We start from the raw sequence: 13258 nt of genomic DNA, 5'->3' as shown, positions 1-13258 counted from the left end.
CAGTCAGTCTATTTCTCATTTCACCTGTGTCCTCAGTCTTACATATATTCCAGCTTTTCCCTGTGCATTAAAAGTATGTGCTTGTTTGAAGCACTTCATTTTTGTGCAACGTAGGAACTATTTAATTTCTTCTTGAAAGCTCTGCCTACGTGCAAGATGTTCAAACCCTCGTTGCAGTTGCAAGAAGGCTGGTCTGAAGAATCAGGCCAGTTGCAAGAACAATGTGGCTTTTTTTGATGTATTAAATCGAAGGTACTTGAAAGGGGTGTTTGGGTGTTCCTTCCAAATACCGAATTGTAGTGGTATGTAGAAATGTTTTTCCTCCGTAATTTGGCCAAAAAACAATCATACTTCACCACCATCTCGGTGATTGTGGTAACCAATCATCAAATGATAATGTGTCACGTAAAAACCTCTTCCCCTTTAAGAATGTTTCAAAACAATCATTGTATGTAGAGGCATTGGTCTTATGTACCACTGCCTATTCAAATAAAATAGCAATGAAACAAATTAATCTGTTTTTTAAATGATCCAGTTTTACTTTAATAAATAATATTAAGGACTACTTCTCCTGTTCCACAGTTTCAAGCCTGTACTTTCCGGCACAACTTAGCATGATCCTCTCACTCTTTCATGATGTACTGATATTATGTCATTCTGATTTTACTGAAAAGCTGGGGATATAGCTCAGTGGTATAGCATTTGACTGCAGATCAAGAGGTCCCTGGTTCAAAACCGGATGTCCCCTCAGACTATTTTGATTCTGTTGTTTGTAGTTGGGACTTATCATCAATTCCTTTTGGATCATCTTTGACAGAGTCAGTGTTCCCTTGGATATTGCACTTTAATATCATTATAGAGTTTGCTGCTCAAAACCTGTGAGTAAATGCAGTTTTAACACTCGGCTTGGTGTTCCATTTGGGAACTTTCTGAAAGATCATTGATCTATTTTGGAATTTGGCTCTTCCTTTTACAGCACTAAAGAAAGGGAATGGACTATGAAACAAATTGACAAATTTGTTATACTGTTTGGTGCTCTCTTGAATCGCACTAAAGAAATGGCTTAGAATACTGTGCAGCGATGCAGTCAGTCTATTTCTCATTTCACCTGTGTCCTCAGTCTTACATATATTCCACCTTTTCCCTGTGCATCCAAAGTATGTGCTTGTTTGAAGCACTTCATTTTTGTGCAACGTAGGAACTATTTAATTTCTCCTTAAATGCTCTGCCTACGTGCAAGATGTACGAACCATTGTTGCAGTTGCAAGAAGGCTGGCCTGAAGAATCAGGCCATTTGCAAGCACAAAGTGGCTTTTTCTGATGTTTTAAATCTAAGGTCCGTGAAAGGGGTGTTTGGGTGTACCTTCCAAATACCGAATTGTAGTGGTATGTAGAAATGTTTTTCCACCGTAATGTGGCCCAAAACAATCATACTTCATCACCATCTGAGTGATTGTGGTAACCAAACATGAAACAATAAGGTATCCCGTAAAAACCTCTTCCCCTTTGAGAATGTTTCAAAACAAACATTTTAAGTGCAGGCATTGGTCCTATGTACCACTGCCTATTCAAATAAAATACCAATCAAACAAATACATATATATTTTTTAATGATCCATTTTTCCTTTAATAAATAATATTAAGAACTACTTCTACAGTTCCACAGTTTCAAGGTTGTACTTACCGGCACAACTTAGCATGATCCTTGCACTCTTTCATGATGTACTGATATATTGTCATTCTGATTTTGGCTGACAGCTGGGGATATAGCTCAGTGGTAGAGCATTTCACTGCAGATCAAGCGGTCCCTGGTTCAAATCCGGGTGTCCCCTCATACTATTTTGAATCTGCTGTTTGTAGTTGGGAATTTTCATGAATCCCATTTGGATCATCTTTGACAGAGTCAGTGTTCCCTTGGATGTTACACTTTAATACCATTACAGTGTTGCTGATTAAAACTTGTGAGTAACTGCATTTTTTACACTGGGCTTGGTATTCCCTATGGGAAATTTCTGAAACATCATTGATCTATTTTGGAATTCGGCTCTACCTTTCACAGCTCTAAACAAAGGGAATGGACTATGAAACCAATTCACAAATTTGTTATTCTGTTTGGTGCTCTCTTGAATCGCACTAAAGAAATGGCTTAGAATACTGGGCAGCTATGCAATCAATCTATTTCTCATTACACCTGTGTCCTCAGTCTTACATATATTCCATCTCTTCTCTGTCCATACAAAGTATGTGTTTGTTTGAAGCACTTCATTTTTGTGCAACTTAGGAACTATTTAATTTCTCCTTGAAAGCTCTGCCTACGTACAAGATGTACAAACCCTCGTTGCAGTTGCAAGAAGGCTGGTCTGAAGAATCAGGCCAGTTTTAAGCACAAAGTGGCTTTTTTTTATGTATTAAATCGAAGGTACTTGAAAGGGGTGTTTGGGTGTTCCTTCCAAATACCGAATTGTAGTGGTATGTAGAAATGTTTTTCCATCGTAATTTGGCCAAAAAACAATCATACTTCACCACCATCTCGGTGATTGTGGTAACCAATCATCAAATGATAATGTGTCACATAAAAACCAATTCGCCTTTAAAAATGTTTCAAAACAATCATTGTATGTAGAGGCATTGGTCTTATGTACCACTGCCTATTCAAATAAAATAGCAATGAAACAAAGTAATCCGTTTTTTAAATGATACAGCTTTCCTTTAATAAATAATATTAACTACTGCTTCTCCTGTTCCACAGTTTCAAGCCTGTACTTTCCGGCACAACTTAGCATGATCCTCTCACTCTTTCATGATGTACTGATATTATGTCATTCTGATTTTACTGAAAAGCTGGGGATATAGCTCAGTGGTAGAGCATTTGACTGTAGATCAAGAGGTCCCTGGTTCAAATCCGGGTGTCACCTCATACTATTTTGATTCTGTTGTTTGTAGTTGGGACTTTTCATCAATTCCTTTTGGATCATCTTTGACAGAGTCAGTGTTCCCTTGGATATTGCACTTTAATAGCATTACAGAGTTTGCTGCTCAAAACCTGTGAGTAAATGGAGTTTTAACACTCGGCTTGGTATTCCCTTTGGGAAATTTCTGAAAGATCATTGATTTATTTTGGAATTTTGCTCTTCCTTTTACAGCACTAAAGAAAGGGAATGGACTATGAAACAAATTGACAAATTTGTTATACTGTTTGGTGCTTTCTTGAATCGCACTAAAGAAATGGCTTAGAATACTGTGCAGCAATGCAGTCAGTCTATTTCTCATTTCACCTGTGTCCTCAGACTTACATATATTCCAGCTTTTCCCTGTGCATTAAAAGTATGTGCTTGTTTGAAGCACTTCATTTTTGTGCAACGTAGGAACTATTTAATTTCTCCTTGAAAGTTCTGCCTACGTGCAAGATGTTCAAACCCTCGTTGCAGTTGCAAGAAGGCTGGTCTGAAGAATCAGGCCAGTTGCAAGCACAAAGTGGCTTTTTTTGATGTATTAAATCGAAGGTACTTGAAAGGGGTGTTTGGGTGTTCCTTCCAAATACCGAATTGTAGTGGTATGTAGAAATGTTTTTCCTCCGTAATTTGGCCAAAAAACAATCATACTTCACCACCATCTCGGTGATTGTGGTAACCAATCATCAAATGATAATGTGTCACGTAAAAACCTCTTCCCCTTTAAGAATGTTTCAAAACAATCATTGTATGTAGAGGCTTTGGTCTTATGTACCACTGCCTATTCAAATAAAATAGCAATGAAACAAATTAATCTGTTTTTTAAATGATCCAGTTTTACTTTAATAAATAATATTAAGGACTACTTCTCATGTTCCACAGTTTCAAGCCTGTACTTTCCGGCACAACTTAGCATGATCCTCTCACTCTTTCATGATGTACTGATATTATGTCACTCTGATTTTACTGAAAAGCTGGGGATATAGCTCAGTGGTAGAGCATTTGACTGCAGATCAAGAGGTCCCTGGTTCAAATCCGGGTGTCCCCTCAGACTATTTTGATTCTGTTGTTTGTAGTTGGGACTTTTCATCAATTCCTTTTGGATCATCTTTGACAGAGTCAGTGTTCCCTTGGATATTGCACTTTAATAGCATTACAGAGTTTGCTGCTCAAAACCTGTGAGTAAATGGAGTTTTAACACTCGGCTTGGTATTCCCTTTGGGAAATTTCTGAAAGATCATTGATCTATTTTGGAATTTGGCTCTTCCTTTTACAGCACTAAAGAAAGGGAATGGACTATGAAACAAATTGACAAATTTGTTATACTGTTTGATGCGTTCTTGAATCGCACTAAAGAAATGGCTTAGAATACTGTGCAGCGATGCAGGGGGTCTATTTCTCATTTCACCTGTGTCCTCAGTCTTACATATATTCCACCTTTTCCCTGTGCATTAAAAGTATGTGCTTGTTTGAAGCACTTCATTTTTGTGCAACGTAGGAACTATTTAATTTCTCCTTGAAAGCTCTGCCTACGTGCAAGATGTACAAACCCTCGTTGCAGTTGCAAGAAGGCTGGTCTGAAGAATCAGGCCAGTTGCAAGCACAAAGTGGCTTTTTTTGATGTATTAAATCGAAGGTACTTGAAAGGGGTGTTTGGGTGTTCCTTCCAAATACCGAATTGTAGTGGTATGTAGAAATGTTTTTCCTCCGTCATTTTGCCAAAAAACATTCATACTTCACCACCATCTCGGTGATTGTGGTAACCAATCATCAAATGATAATGTGTCATGTAAAAACCTCTTCCGCTTTAAGAATGTTTTAAAACAATCATTGTATGTAGAGGCATTGGTCTTATGTACCACTGCCTATTCAAATAAAATAGCAATGAAACAAAGTAATCCGTTTTTTAAATGATACAGCTTTCCTTTAATAAATAATATTAATTACTACTTCTCCTGTTCCACAGTTTCAAGCCTGTACTTTCCGGCACAACTTAGCATGATCCTCTCACTCTTTCATGATGTACTGATATTATGTCATTCTGCTAATACTGAAAAGCTGGGGATATAGCTCAGTGGTAGAGCATTTGACTGCAGATCAAGAGGTCCCTGGTTCAAATCCGGGTGTCCCCTCATACTATTTTGATTCTGTTGTTTGTAGTTGGGACTTTTCATCAATTCCTTTTGGATCATCTTTGACAGAGTCAGTGTTCCCTTGGATATTGCACTTTAATAGCATTACATAGTTTGCTGCTCAAAACCTGTGAGTAAATGGAGTTTTAACACTCGGCTTGGTATTCCCTTTGGGAAATTTCTGAAAGATCATTGATCTATTTTGGAATTTGGCTCTTCCTTTTACAGCACTAAAGAAAGGGAATGGACTATGAAACAAATTGACAAATTTGTTATACTTTTTGGTGCTCTCTTGAATCGCACTAAAGAAATGGCTTAGAATACTGTGCAGCGATGCAGTCAGTCTATTTCTCATTTCACCTGTGTCCTCAGTCTTACATATATTCCAGCTTTTCCCTGTGCATTAAAAGTATGTGCTTGTTTGAAGCACTTCATTTTTGTGCAACGTAGGAACTATTTAATTTCTTCTTGAAAGCTCTGCCTACGTGCAAGATGTTCAAACCCTCGTTGCAGTTGCAAGAAGGCTGGTCTGAAGAATCAGGCCAGTTGCAAGCACAATGTGGCTTTTTTTGATGTATTAAATCGAAGGTACTTGAAAGGGGTGTTTGGGTGTTCCTTCCAAATACCGAATTGTAGTGGTATGTAGAAATGTTTTTCCTCCGTAATTTGGCCACAAAACAATCATACTTCACCACCATCTCGGTGATTGTGGTAACCAATCATCAAATGATAATGTGTCACGTAAAAACCTCTTCCCCTTTAAGAATGTTTCAAAACAATCATTGTATGTAGAGGCATTGGTCTTATGTACCACTGCCTATTCAAATAAAATAGCAATGAAACAAATTAATCTGTTTTTTAAATGATCCAGTTTTACTTTAATAAATAATATTAAGGACTACTTCTCCTGTTCCACAGTTTCAAGCCTGTACTTTCCGGCACAACTTAGCAAGATCCTCTCACTCTTTCATGATGTACTGATATTATGTCATTCTGATTTTACTGAAAAGCTGGGGATATAGCTCAGTGGTATAGCATTTGACTGCAGATCAAGAGGTCCCTGGTTTAAAACCGGATGTCCCCTCAGACTATTTTGATTCTGTTGTTTGTAGTTGGGACTTATCATCAATTCCTTTTGGATCATCTTTGACAGAGTCAGTGTTCCCTTGGATATTGCACTTTAATATCATTATAGAGTTTGCTGCTCAAAACCTGTGAGTAAATGCAGTTTTAACACTCGGCTTGGTGTTCCATTTGGGAACTTTCTGAAAGATCATTGATCTATTTTGGAATTTGGCTCTTCCTTTTACAGCACTAAAGAAAGGGAATGGACTATGAAACAAATTGACAAATTTGTTATACTGTTTGGTGCCTTCTTGAATCGCACTAAAGAAATGGCTTAGAATACTGTGCAGCGATGCAGTCAGTCTATTTCTCATTTCACCTGTGTCCTCGGTCTTACATATATTCCACCTTTTCCCTGTGCATCCAAAGTATGTGCTTGTTTGAAGCACTTCATTTTTGTGCAACGTAGGAACTATTTAATTTCTCCTTAAATGCTCTGCCTACGTGAAAGATGTACGAACCATTGTTGCAGTTGCAAGAAGGCTGGCCTGAAGAATCAGGCCATTTGCAAGCACAAAGTGGCTTTTTCTGATGTTTTAAATCTAAGGTCCGTGAAAGGGGTGTTTGGGTGTACCTTCCAAATACCGAATTGTAGTGGTATGTAGAAATGTTTTTCCACCGTAATGTGGCCCAAAACAATCATACTTCATCACCATCTGAGTGATTGTGGTAACCAAACATGAAACAATAAGGTATCCCGTAAAAACCTCTTCCCCTTTGAGAATGTTTCAAAACAAACATTTTAAGTGCAGGCATTGGTCCTATGTACCACTGCCTATTCAAATATAATACCAATCAAACAAATACATATATATTTTTTAATGATCCATTTTTCCTTTAATAAATAATATTAAGAACTACTTCTACAGTTCCACAGTTTCAAGGTTGTACTTTCCGGCACAACTTAGCATGATCCTCTCACTCTTTCATGATGTACTGATATATTGTCATTCTGATCTTGGCTGACAGCTGGGCATATAGCTCAGTGGTAGAGCATTTGACTGCAGATCAAGCGGTCCCTGGTTCAAATCCGGGTGTCCCCTCATACTATTTTGAATCTGCTGTTTGTAGTTGGGAATTTTCATGAATCCCATTTGGATCATCTTTGACAGAGTCAGTGTTCCCTTGGATGTTACACTTTAATACCATTACAGTGTTGCTGATTAAAACTTGTGAGTAACTGCATTTTTTACACTGGGCTTGGTATTCCCTATGGGAAATTTCTGAAACATCATTGATCTATTTTGGAATTCGGCTCTACCTTTCACAGCTCTAAACAAAGGGAATGGACTATGAAACCAATTCACAAATTTGTTATTCTGTTTGGTGCTCTCTTGAATCGCACTAAAGAAATGGCTTAGAATACTGGGCAGCTATGCAATCAATCTATTTCTCATTACACCTGTGTCCTCAGTCTTACATATATTCCATCTCTTCTCTGTCCATACAAAGTATGTGTTTGTTTGAAGCACTTCATTTTTGTGCAACTTAGGAACTATTTAATTTCTCCTTGAAAGCTCTGCCTACGTACAAGATGTACAAACCCTCGTTGCAGTTGCAAGAAGGCTGGTCTGAAGAATCAGGCCAGTTTTAAGCACAAAGTGGCTTTTTTTTATGTATTAAATCGAAGGTACTTGAAAGGGGTGTTTGGGTGTTCCTTCCAAATACCGAATTGTAGTGGTATGTAGAAATGTTTTTCCATCGTAATTTGGCCAAAAAACAATCATACTTCACCACCATCTCGGTGATTGTGGTAACCAATCATCAAATGATAATGTGTCACATAAAAACCAATTCGCCTTTAAAAATGTTTCAAAACAATCATTGTATGTAGAGGCATTGGTCTTATGTACCACTGCCTATTCAAATAAAATAGCAATGAAACAAAGTAATCCGTTTTTTAAATGATACAGCTTTCCTTTAATAAATAATATTAACTACTACTTCTCCTGTTCCAAAGTTTCAAGCCTGTACTTTCCGGCACAACTTAGCATGATCCTCTCACTCTTTCATGATGTACTGATATTATGTCATTCTGATTTTACTGAAAAGCTGGGGATATAGCTCAGTGGTAGAGCATTTGACTGTAGATCAAGAGGTCCCTGGTTCAAATCCGGGTGTCACCTCAGACTATTTTGATTCTGTTGTTTGTAGTTGGGACTTTTCATCAATTCCTTTTGGATCATCTTTGACAGAGTCAGTGTTCCCTTGGATATTGCACTTTAATAGCATTACATAGTTTGCTGCTCAAAACCTGTGAGTAAATGGAGTTTTAACACTCGGCTTGGTATTCCCTTTGGGAAATTTCTGAAAGATCATTGATTTATTTTGGAATTTTGCTCTTCCTTTTACAGCACTAAAGAAAGGGAATGGACTATGAAACAAATTGACAAATTTGTTATACTGTTTGGTGCTCTCTTGAATCGCACTAAAGAAATGGCTTAGAATACTGTGCAGCAATGCAGTCAGTCTATTTCTCATTTCACCTGTGTCCTCAGACTTACATATATTCCAGCTTTTCCCTGTGCATTAAAAGTATGTGCTTGTTTGAAGCACTTCATTTTTGTGCAACGTAGGAACTATTTAATTTCTCCTTGAAAGCTCTGCCTACGTGCAAGATGTTCAAACCCTCGTTGCAGTTGCAAGAAGGCTGGTCTGAAGAATCAGGCCAGTTGCAAGCACAAAGTGGCTTTTTTTGATGTATTAAATCGAAGGTACTTGAAAGGGGTGTTTGGGTGTTCCTTCCAAATACCGAATTGTAGTGGTATGTAGAAATGTTTTTCCTCCGTAATTTGGCCAAAAAACAATCATACTTCACCACCATCTCGGTGATTGTGGTAACCAATCATCAAATGATAATGTGTCACGTAAAAACCTCTTCCCCTTTAAGAATGTTTCAAAACAATCATTGTATGTAGAGGCTTTGGTCTTATGTACCACTGCCTATTCAAATATAATAGCAATGAAACAAATTAATCTGTTTTTTAAATGATCCAGTTTTACTTTAATAAATAATATTAAGGACTACTTCTCATGTTCCACAGTTTCAAGCCTGTACTTTCCGGCACAACTTAGCATGATCCTCTCACTCTTTCATGATGTACTGATATTATGTCACTCTGATTTTACTGAAAAGCTGGGGATATAGCTCAGTGGTAGAGCATTTGACTGCAGATCAAGAGGTCCCTGGTTCAAATCCGGGTGTCCCCTCAGACTATTTTGATTCTGTTGTTTGTAGTTGGGACTTTTCATCAATTCCTTTTGGATCATCTTTGACAGAGTCAGTGTTCCCTTGGATATTGCACTTTAATAGCATTACAGAGTTTGCTGCTCAAAACCTGTGAGTAAATGGAGTTTTAACACTCGGCTTGGTATTCCCTTTGGGAAATTTCTGAAAGATCATTGATCTATTTTGGAATTTGGCTCTTCCTTTTACAGCACTAAAGAAAGGGAATGGACTATGAAACAAATTGACAAATTTGTTATACTGTTTGATGCGTTCTTGAATCGCACTAAAGAAATGGCTTAGAATACTGTGCAGCGATGCAGTCAGTCTATTTCTCATTTCACCTGTGTCCTCAGTCTTACATATATTCCACCTTTTCCCTGTGCATTAAAAGTATGTGCTTGTTTGAAGCACTTCATTTTTGTGCAACGTAGGAACTATTTAATTTCTCCTTGAAAGCTCTGCCTACGTGCAAGATGTACAAACCCTCGTTGCAGTTGCAAGAAGGCTGGTCTGAAGAATCAGGCCAGTTGCAAGCACAAAGTGGCTTTTTTTGATGTATTAAATCGAAGGTACTTGAAAGGGGTGTTTGGGTGTTCCTTCCAAATACCGAATTGTAGTGGTATGTAGAAATGTTTTTCCTCCGTCATTTTGCCAAAAAACATTCATACTTCACCACCATCTCGGTGATTGTGGTAACCAATCATCAAATGATAATGTGTCATGTAAAAACCTCTTCCGCTTTAAGAATGTTTTAAAACAATCATTGTATGTAGAGGCATTGGTCTTATGTACCACTGCCTATTCAAATAAAATAGCAATGAAACAAAGTAATCCGTTTTTTAAATGATACAGCTTTCCTTTAATAAATAATATTAAGGACTACTTCTCATGTTCCACAGTTTCAAGCCTGTACTTTCCGGCACAACTTAGCATGATCCTCTCACTCTTTCATGATGTACTGATATTATGTCATTCTAATTTTTCTGAAAAGCTGGGGATATAGCTCAGTGGTAGAGCATTTGACTGCAGATCAAGAGGTCCCTGGTTCAAATCCGGGTGTCACCTCAGACTATTTTGATTCTGTTGTTTGTAGTTGGGACTTTTCATCAATTCCTTTTGGATCATCCTTGACAGAGTCAGTGTTCCCTTGGATATTGCACTTTAATAGCATTACATAGTTTGATGCTCAAAACCTGTGAGTAAATGGAGTTTTAACACTCGGCTTGGTGTTCCATTTGGGAAATTTCTGAAAGATCATTGATCTATTTTGGAATTTGGCTCTTCCTTTTACAGCACTAAAGAAAGGGAATGGACTATGAAACAAATTGACAAATTTGTTATACTGTTTGATGCGTTCTTGAATCGCACTAAAGAAATGGCTTAGAATACTGTGCAGCGATGCAGTCAGTCTATTTCTCATTTCACCTGTGTCCTCAGTCTTACATATATTCCACCTTTTCCCTGTGCATTAAAAGTATGTGCTTGTTTGAAGCACTTCATTTTTGTGCAACGTAGGAACTATTTAATTTCTCCTTGAAAGCTCTGCCTACGTGCAAGATGTACAAACCCTCGTTGCAGTTGCAAGAAGGCTGGTCTGAAGAATCAGGCCAGTTGCAAGCACAAAGTGGCTTTTTTTGATGTATTAAATCGAAGGTACTTGAAAGGGGTGTTTGGGTGTTCCTTCCAAATACCGAATTGTAGTGTTATGTAGAAATGTTTTTCCTCCGTCATTTTGCCAAAAAACATTCATACTTCACCACCATCTCGGTGATTGTGGTAACCAATCATCAAATGATAATGTGTCATGTAAAAACCTCTTCCGCTTTAAGAATGTTTTAAAACAATCCTTGTATGTAGAGGCATTGTTCTTATGTACCACTGCCTATTCAAATAAAATAGCAATGAAACAAAGTAATCCGTTTTTTAAATGATACAGCTTTCCTTTAATAAATAATATTAATTACTACTTCTCCTGTTCCACAGTTTCAAGCCTGTACTTTCCGGCACAACTTAGCATGATCCTCTCACTCTTTCATGATGTACTGATATTATGTCATTCTGCTTATACTGAAAAGCTGGGGATATAGCTCAGTGGTAGAGCATTTGACTGCAGATCAAGAGGTCCCTGGTTCAAATCCGGGTGTCCCCTCATACTATTTTGATTCTGTTGTTTGTAGTTGGGACTTTTCATCAATTCCTTTTGGATCATCTTTGACAGAGTCAGTGTTCCCTTGAATATTGCACTTTAATAGCATTACATAGTTTGCTGCTCAAAACCTGTGAGTAAATGGAGTTTTAACACTCGGCTTGGTATTCCCTTTGGGAAATTTCTGAAAGATCATTGATCTATTTTGGAATTTGGCTCTTCCTTTTACAGCACTAAAGAAAGGGAATGGACTATGAAACAAATTGAAAAATTTGTTATACTTTTTGGTGCTCTCTTGAATCGCACTAAAGAAATGGCTTAGAATACTGTGCAGCGATGCAGTCAGTCTATTTCTCATTTCACCTGTGTCCTCAGTCTTACATATATTCCAGCTTTTCCCTGTGCATTAAAAGTATGTGCTTGTTTGAAGCACTTCATTTTTGTGCAACGTAGGAACTATTTAATTTCTTCTTGAAAGCTCTGCCTACGTGCAAGATGTTCAAACCCTCGTTGCAGTTGCAAGAAGGCTGGTCTGAAGAATCAGGCCAGTTGCAAGCACAATGTGGCTTTTTTTGATGTATTAAATCGAAGGTACTTGAAAGGGGTGTTTGGGTGTTCCTTCCAAATACCGAATTGTAGTTGTATGTAGAAATGTTTTTCCTCCGTAATTTGGCCAAAAAACAATCATACTTCACCACCATCTCGGTGATTGTGGTAACCAATCATCAAATGATAATGTGTCACGTAAAAACCTCTTCCCCTTTAAGAATGTTTCAAAACAATCATTGTAGAGGCATTGGTCTTATGGAAAGGGGCGACCACTCGGTCCCCCCGAACGTATGGCAGAGTACCTCGATCCCCCCGGGAAGCCATTTTGGGCGGGAGGCGCGTCTCGGCTGGTATGCCCGAAGCGGCGTAGCCGGGGCGCGCCCTTTCCCGCCCTAGAGTGGGCTGGCCTAGACACTGACGCGGCTGGCCACGCCCTCGGGGCAGGCAGGGGCGGGTTTACGCCCGCCCTGAAGACGGATAAAAAGGGACGCAAGACCAGAAGACATCCTCTTGTTCCTGTGCTCTGAAGCTGCACCTCCTCGCTGCACGTGAGCTCGAGACGGAACGAAGAGCCAATTTTGAGCGTTGTAATCTTTCTTTTGTCTTACAGATACTCTGTCGGAGAAATGCCCAAGAAAGGCGGGAAGAGATTGACGACCGAACAGATGGTTCGGGTCCTCATGAAGGAGATGACCGAGCTGAAGAAGCGGGTGGCGGAGAGAGACGGGGAAGGGGGGCCGGAGCGTCCGTCGGCTGGAGCAGCTCCGGGAGGAAGAGCCAAGAGGCCAAGGAGGGGACCAGCTGGGGGAGACGCCCCGGTTCCCTGTACCCCGCTCGAAGCGCCAACCCCAGTACCAGTAGAGGGGAATCCGATTCCTGTGGTGGTCACCCCGGTGTCCAAAGAGGATATGCCGCCCGAGCTGGCAGCACAACTTGCAGCGTGGTTGGGCGACAGTAGCGAGGGCGCCACGGCTGCCGAGGCCCAGGCGCTGATGAAGCAATTGCGCGAGAAACGGGATGCAGCCAAGACGTCCGCGCCGGCTGCAGTAGTTGACAAGCAACAAGGGACGATTGCGACCGCAGATGCAGCGTCCGGTGCAGGTAAGCGGCCATTGCCGATTGCGAG

The 13258-nt window shown here is 39.3% G+C and overlaps 10 non-coding genes across 10 annotated transcripts; all 10 read left to right on the top strand.

The window, feature by feature from the left end:
- The first annotated feature begins 676 nt into the window (after positions 1-676).
- Positions 677-748, top strand: TRNAC-GCA (transfer RNA cysteine (anticodon GCA)). Its single transcript has one exon. It is a non-coding gene; the product is annotated as a tRNA-Cys (tRNA).
- A 1012-nt stretch (positions 749-1760) lies between these two features.
- On the top strand, positions 1761-1832 carry TRNAC-GCA (transfer RNA cysteine (anticodon GCA)). Its single transcript has one exon. It is a non-coding gene; the product is annotated as a tRNA-Cys (tRNA).
- A 1011-nt stretch (positions 1833-2843) lies between these two features.
- TRNAY-GUA (transfer RNA tyrosine (anticodon GUA)) lies at positions 2844-2915 on the top strand. The gene has a single exon. It is a non-coding gene; the product is annotated as a tRNA-Tyr (tRNA).
- Positions 2916-3927: 1012 nt separating this feature from the next.
- TRNAC-GCA (transfer RNA cysteine (anticodon GCA)) lies at positions 3928-3999 on the top strand. Its single transcript has one exon. It is a non-coding gene; the product is annotated as a tRNA-Cys (tRNA).
- A 1012-nt stretch (positions 4000-5011) lies between these two features.
- TRNAC-GCA (transfer RNA cysteine (anticodon GCA)) lies at positions 5012-5083 on the top strand. Its single transcript has one exon. It is a non-coding gene; the product is annotated as a tRNA-Cys (tRNA).
- Positions 5084-7179: 2096 nt separating this feature from the next.
- Positions 7180-7251, top strand: TRNAC-GCA (transfer RNA cysteine (anticodon GCA)). Its single transcript has one exon. It is a non-coding gene; the product is annotated as a tRNA-Cys (tRNA).
- Positions 7252-8262: 1011 nt separating this feature from the next.
- Positions 8263-8334, top strand: TRNAY-GUA (transfer RNA tyrosine (anticodon GUA)). Its single transcript has one exon. It is a non-coding gene; the product is annotated as a tRNA-Tyr (tRNA).
- Positions 8335-9346: 1012 nt separating this feature from the next.
- On the top strand, positions 9347-9418 carry TRNAC-GCA (transfer RNA cysteine (anticodon GCA)). Its single transcript has one exon. It is a non-coding gene; the product is annotated as a tRNA-Cys (tRNA).
- A 1012-nt stretch (positions 9419-10430) lies between these two features.
- On the top strand, positions 10431-10502 carry TRNAC-GCA (transfer RNA cysteine (anticodon GCA)). Its single transcript has one exon. It is a non-coding gene; the product is annotated as a tRNA-Cys (tRNA).
- Positions 10503-11514: 1012 nt separating this feature from the next.
- On the top strand, positions 11515-11586 carry TRNAC-GCA (transfer RNA cysteine (anticodon GCA)). The gene has a single exon. It is a non-coding gene; the product is annotated as a tRNA-Cys (tRNA).
- The last annotated feature ends 1672 nt before the right edge of the window (positions 11587-13258 follow it).

The sequence above is a fragment of the Lissotriton vulgaris genome, chromosome 1_1, assembly GCF_964263255.1.
Source record: "Lissotriton vulgaris chromosome 1_1, aLisVul1.2, whole genome shotgun sequence".
In the NCBI taxonomy this organism is placed as follows: Eukaryota; Metazoa; Chordata; class Amphibia; order Caudata; family Salamandridae; genus Lissotriton; species Lissotriton vulgaris.
The sequence above is the reverse complement of the archived record's forward strand: the minus strand, read 5'-3'. Positions and strand labels throughout refer to the sequence as shown.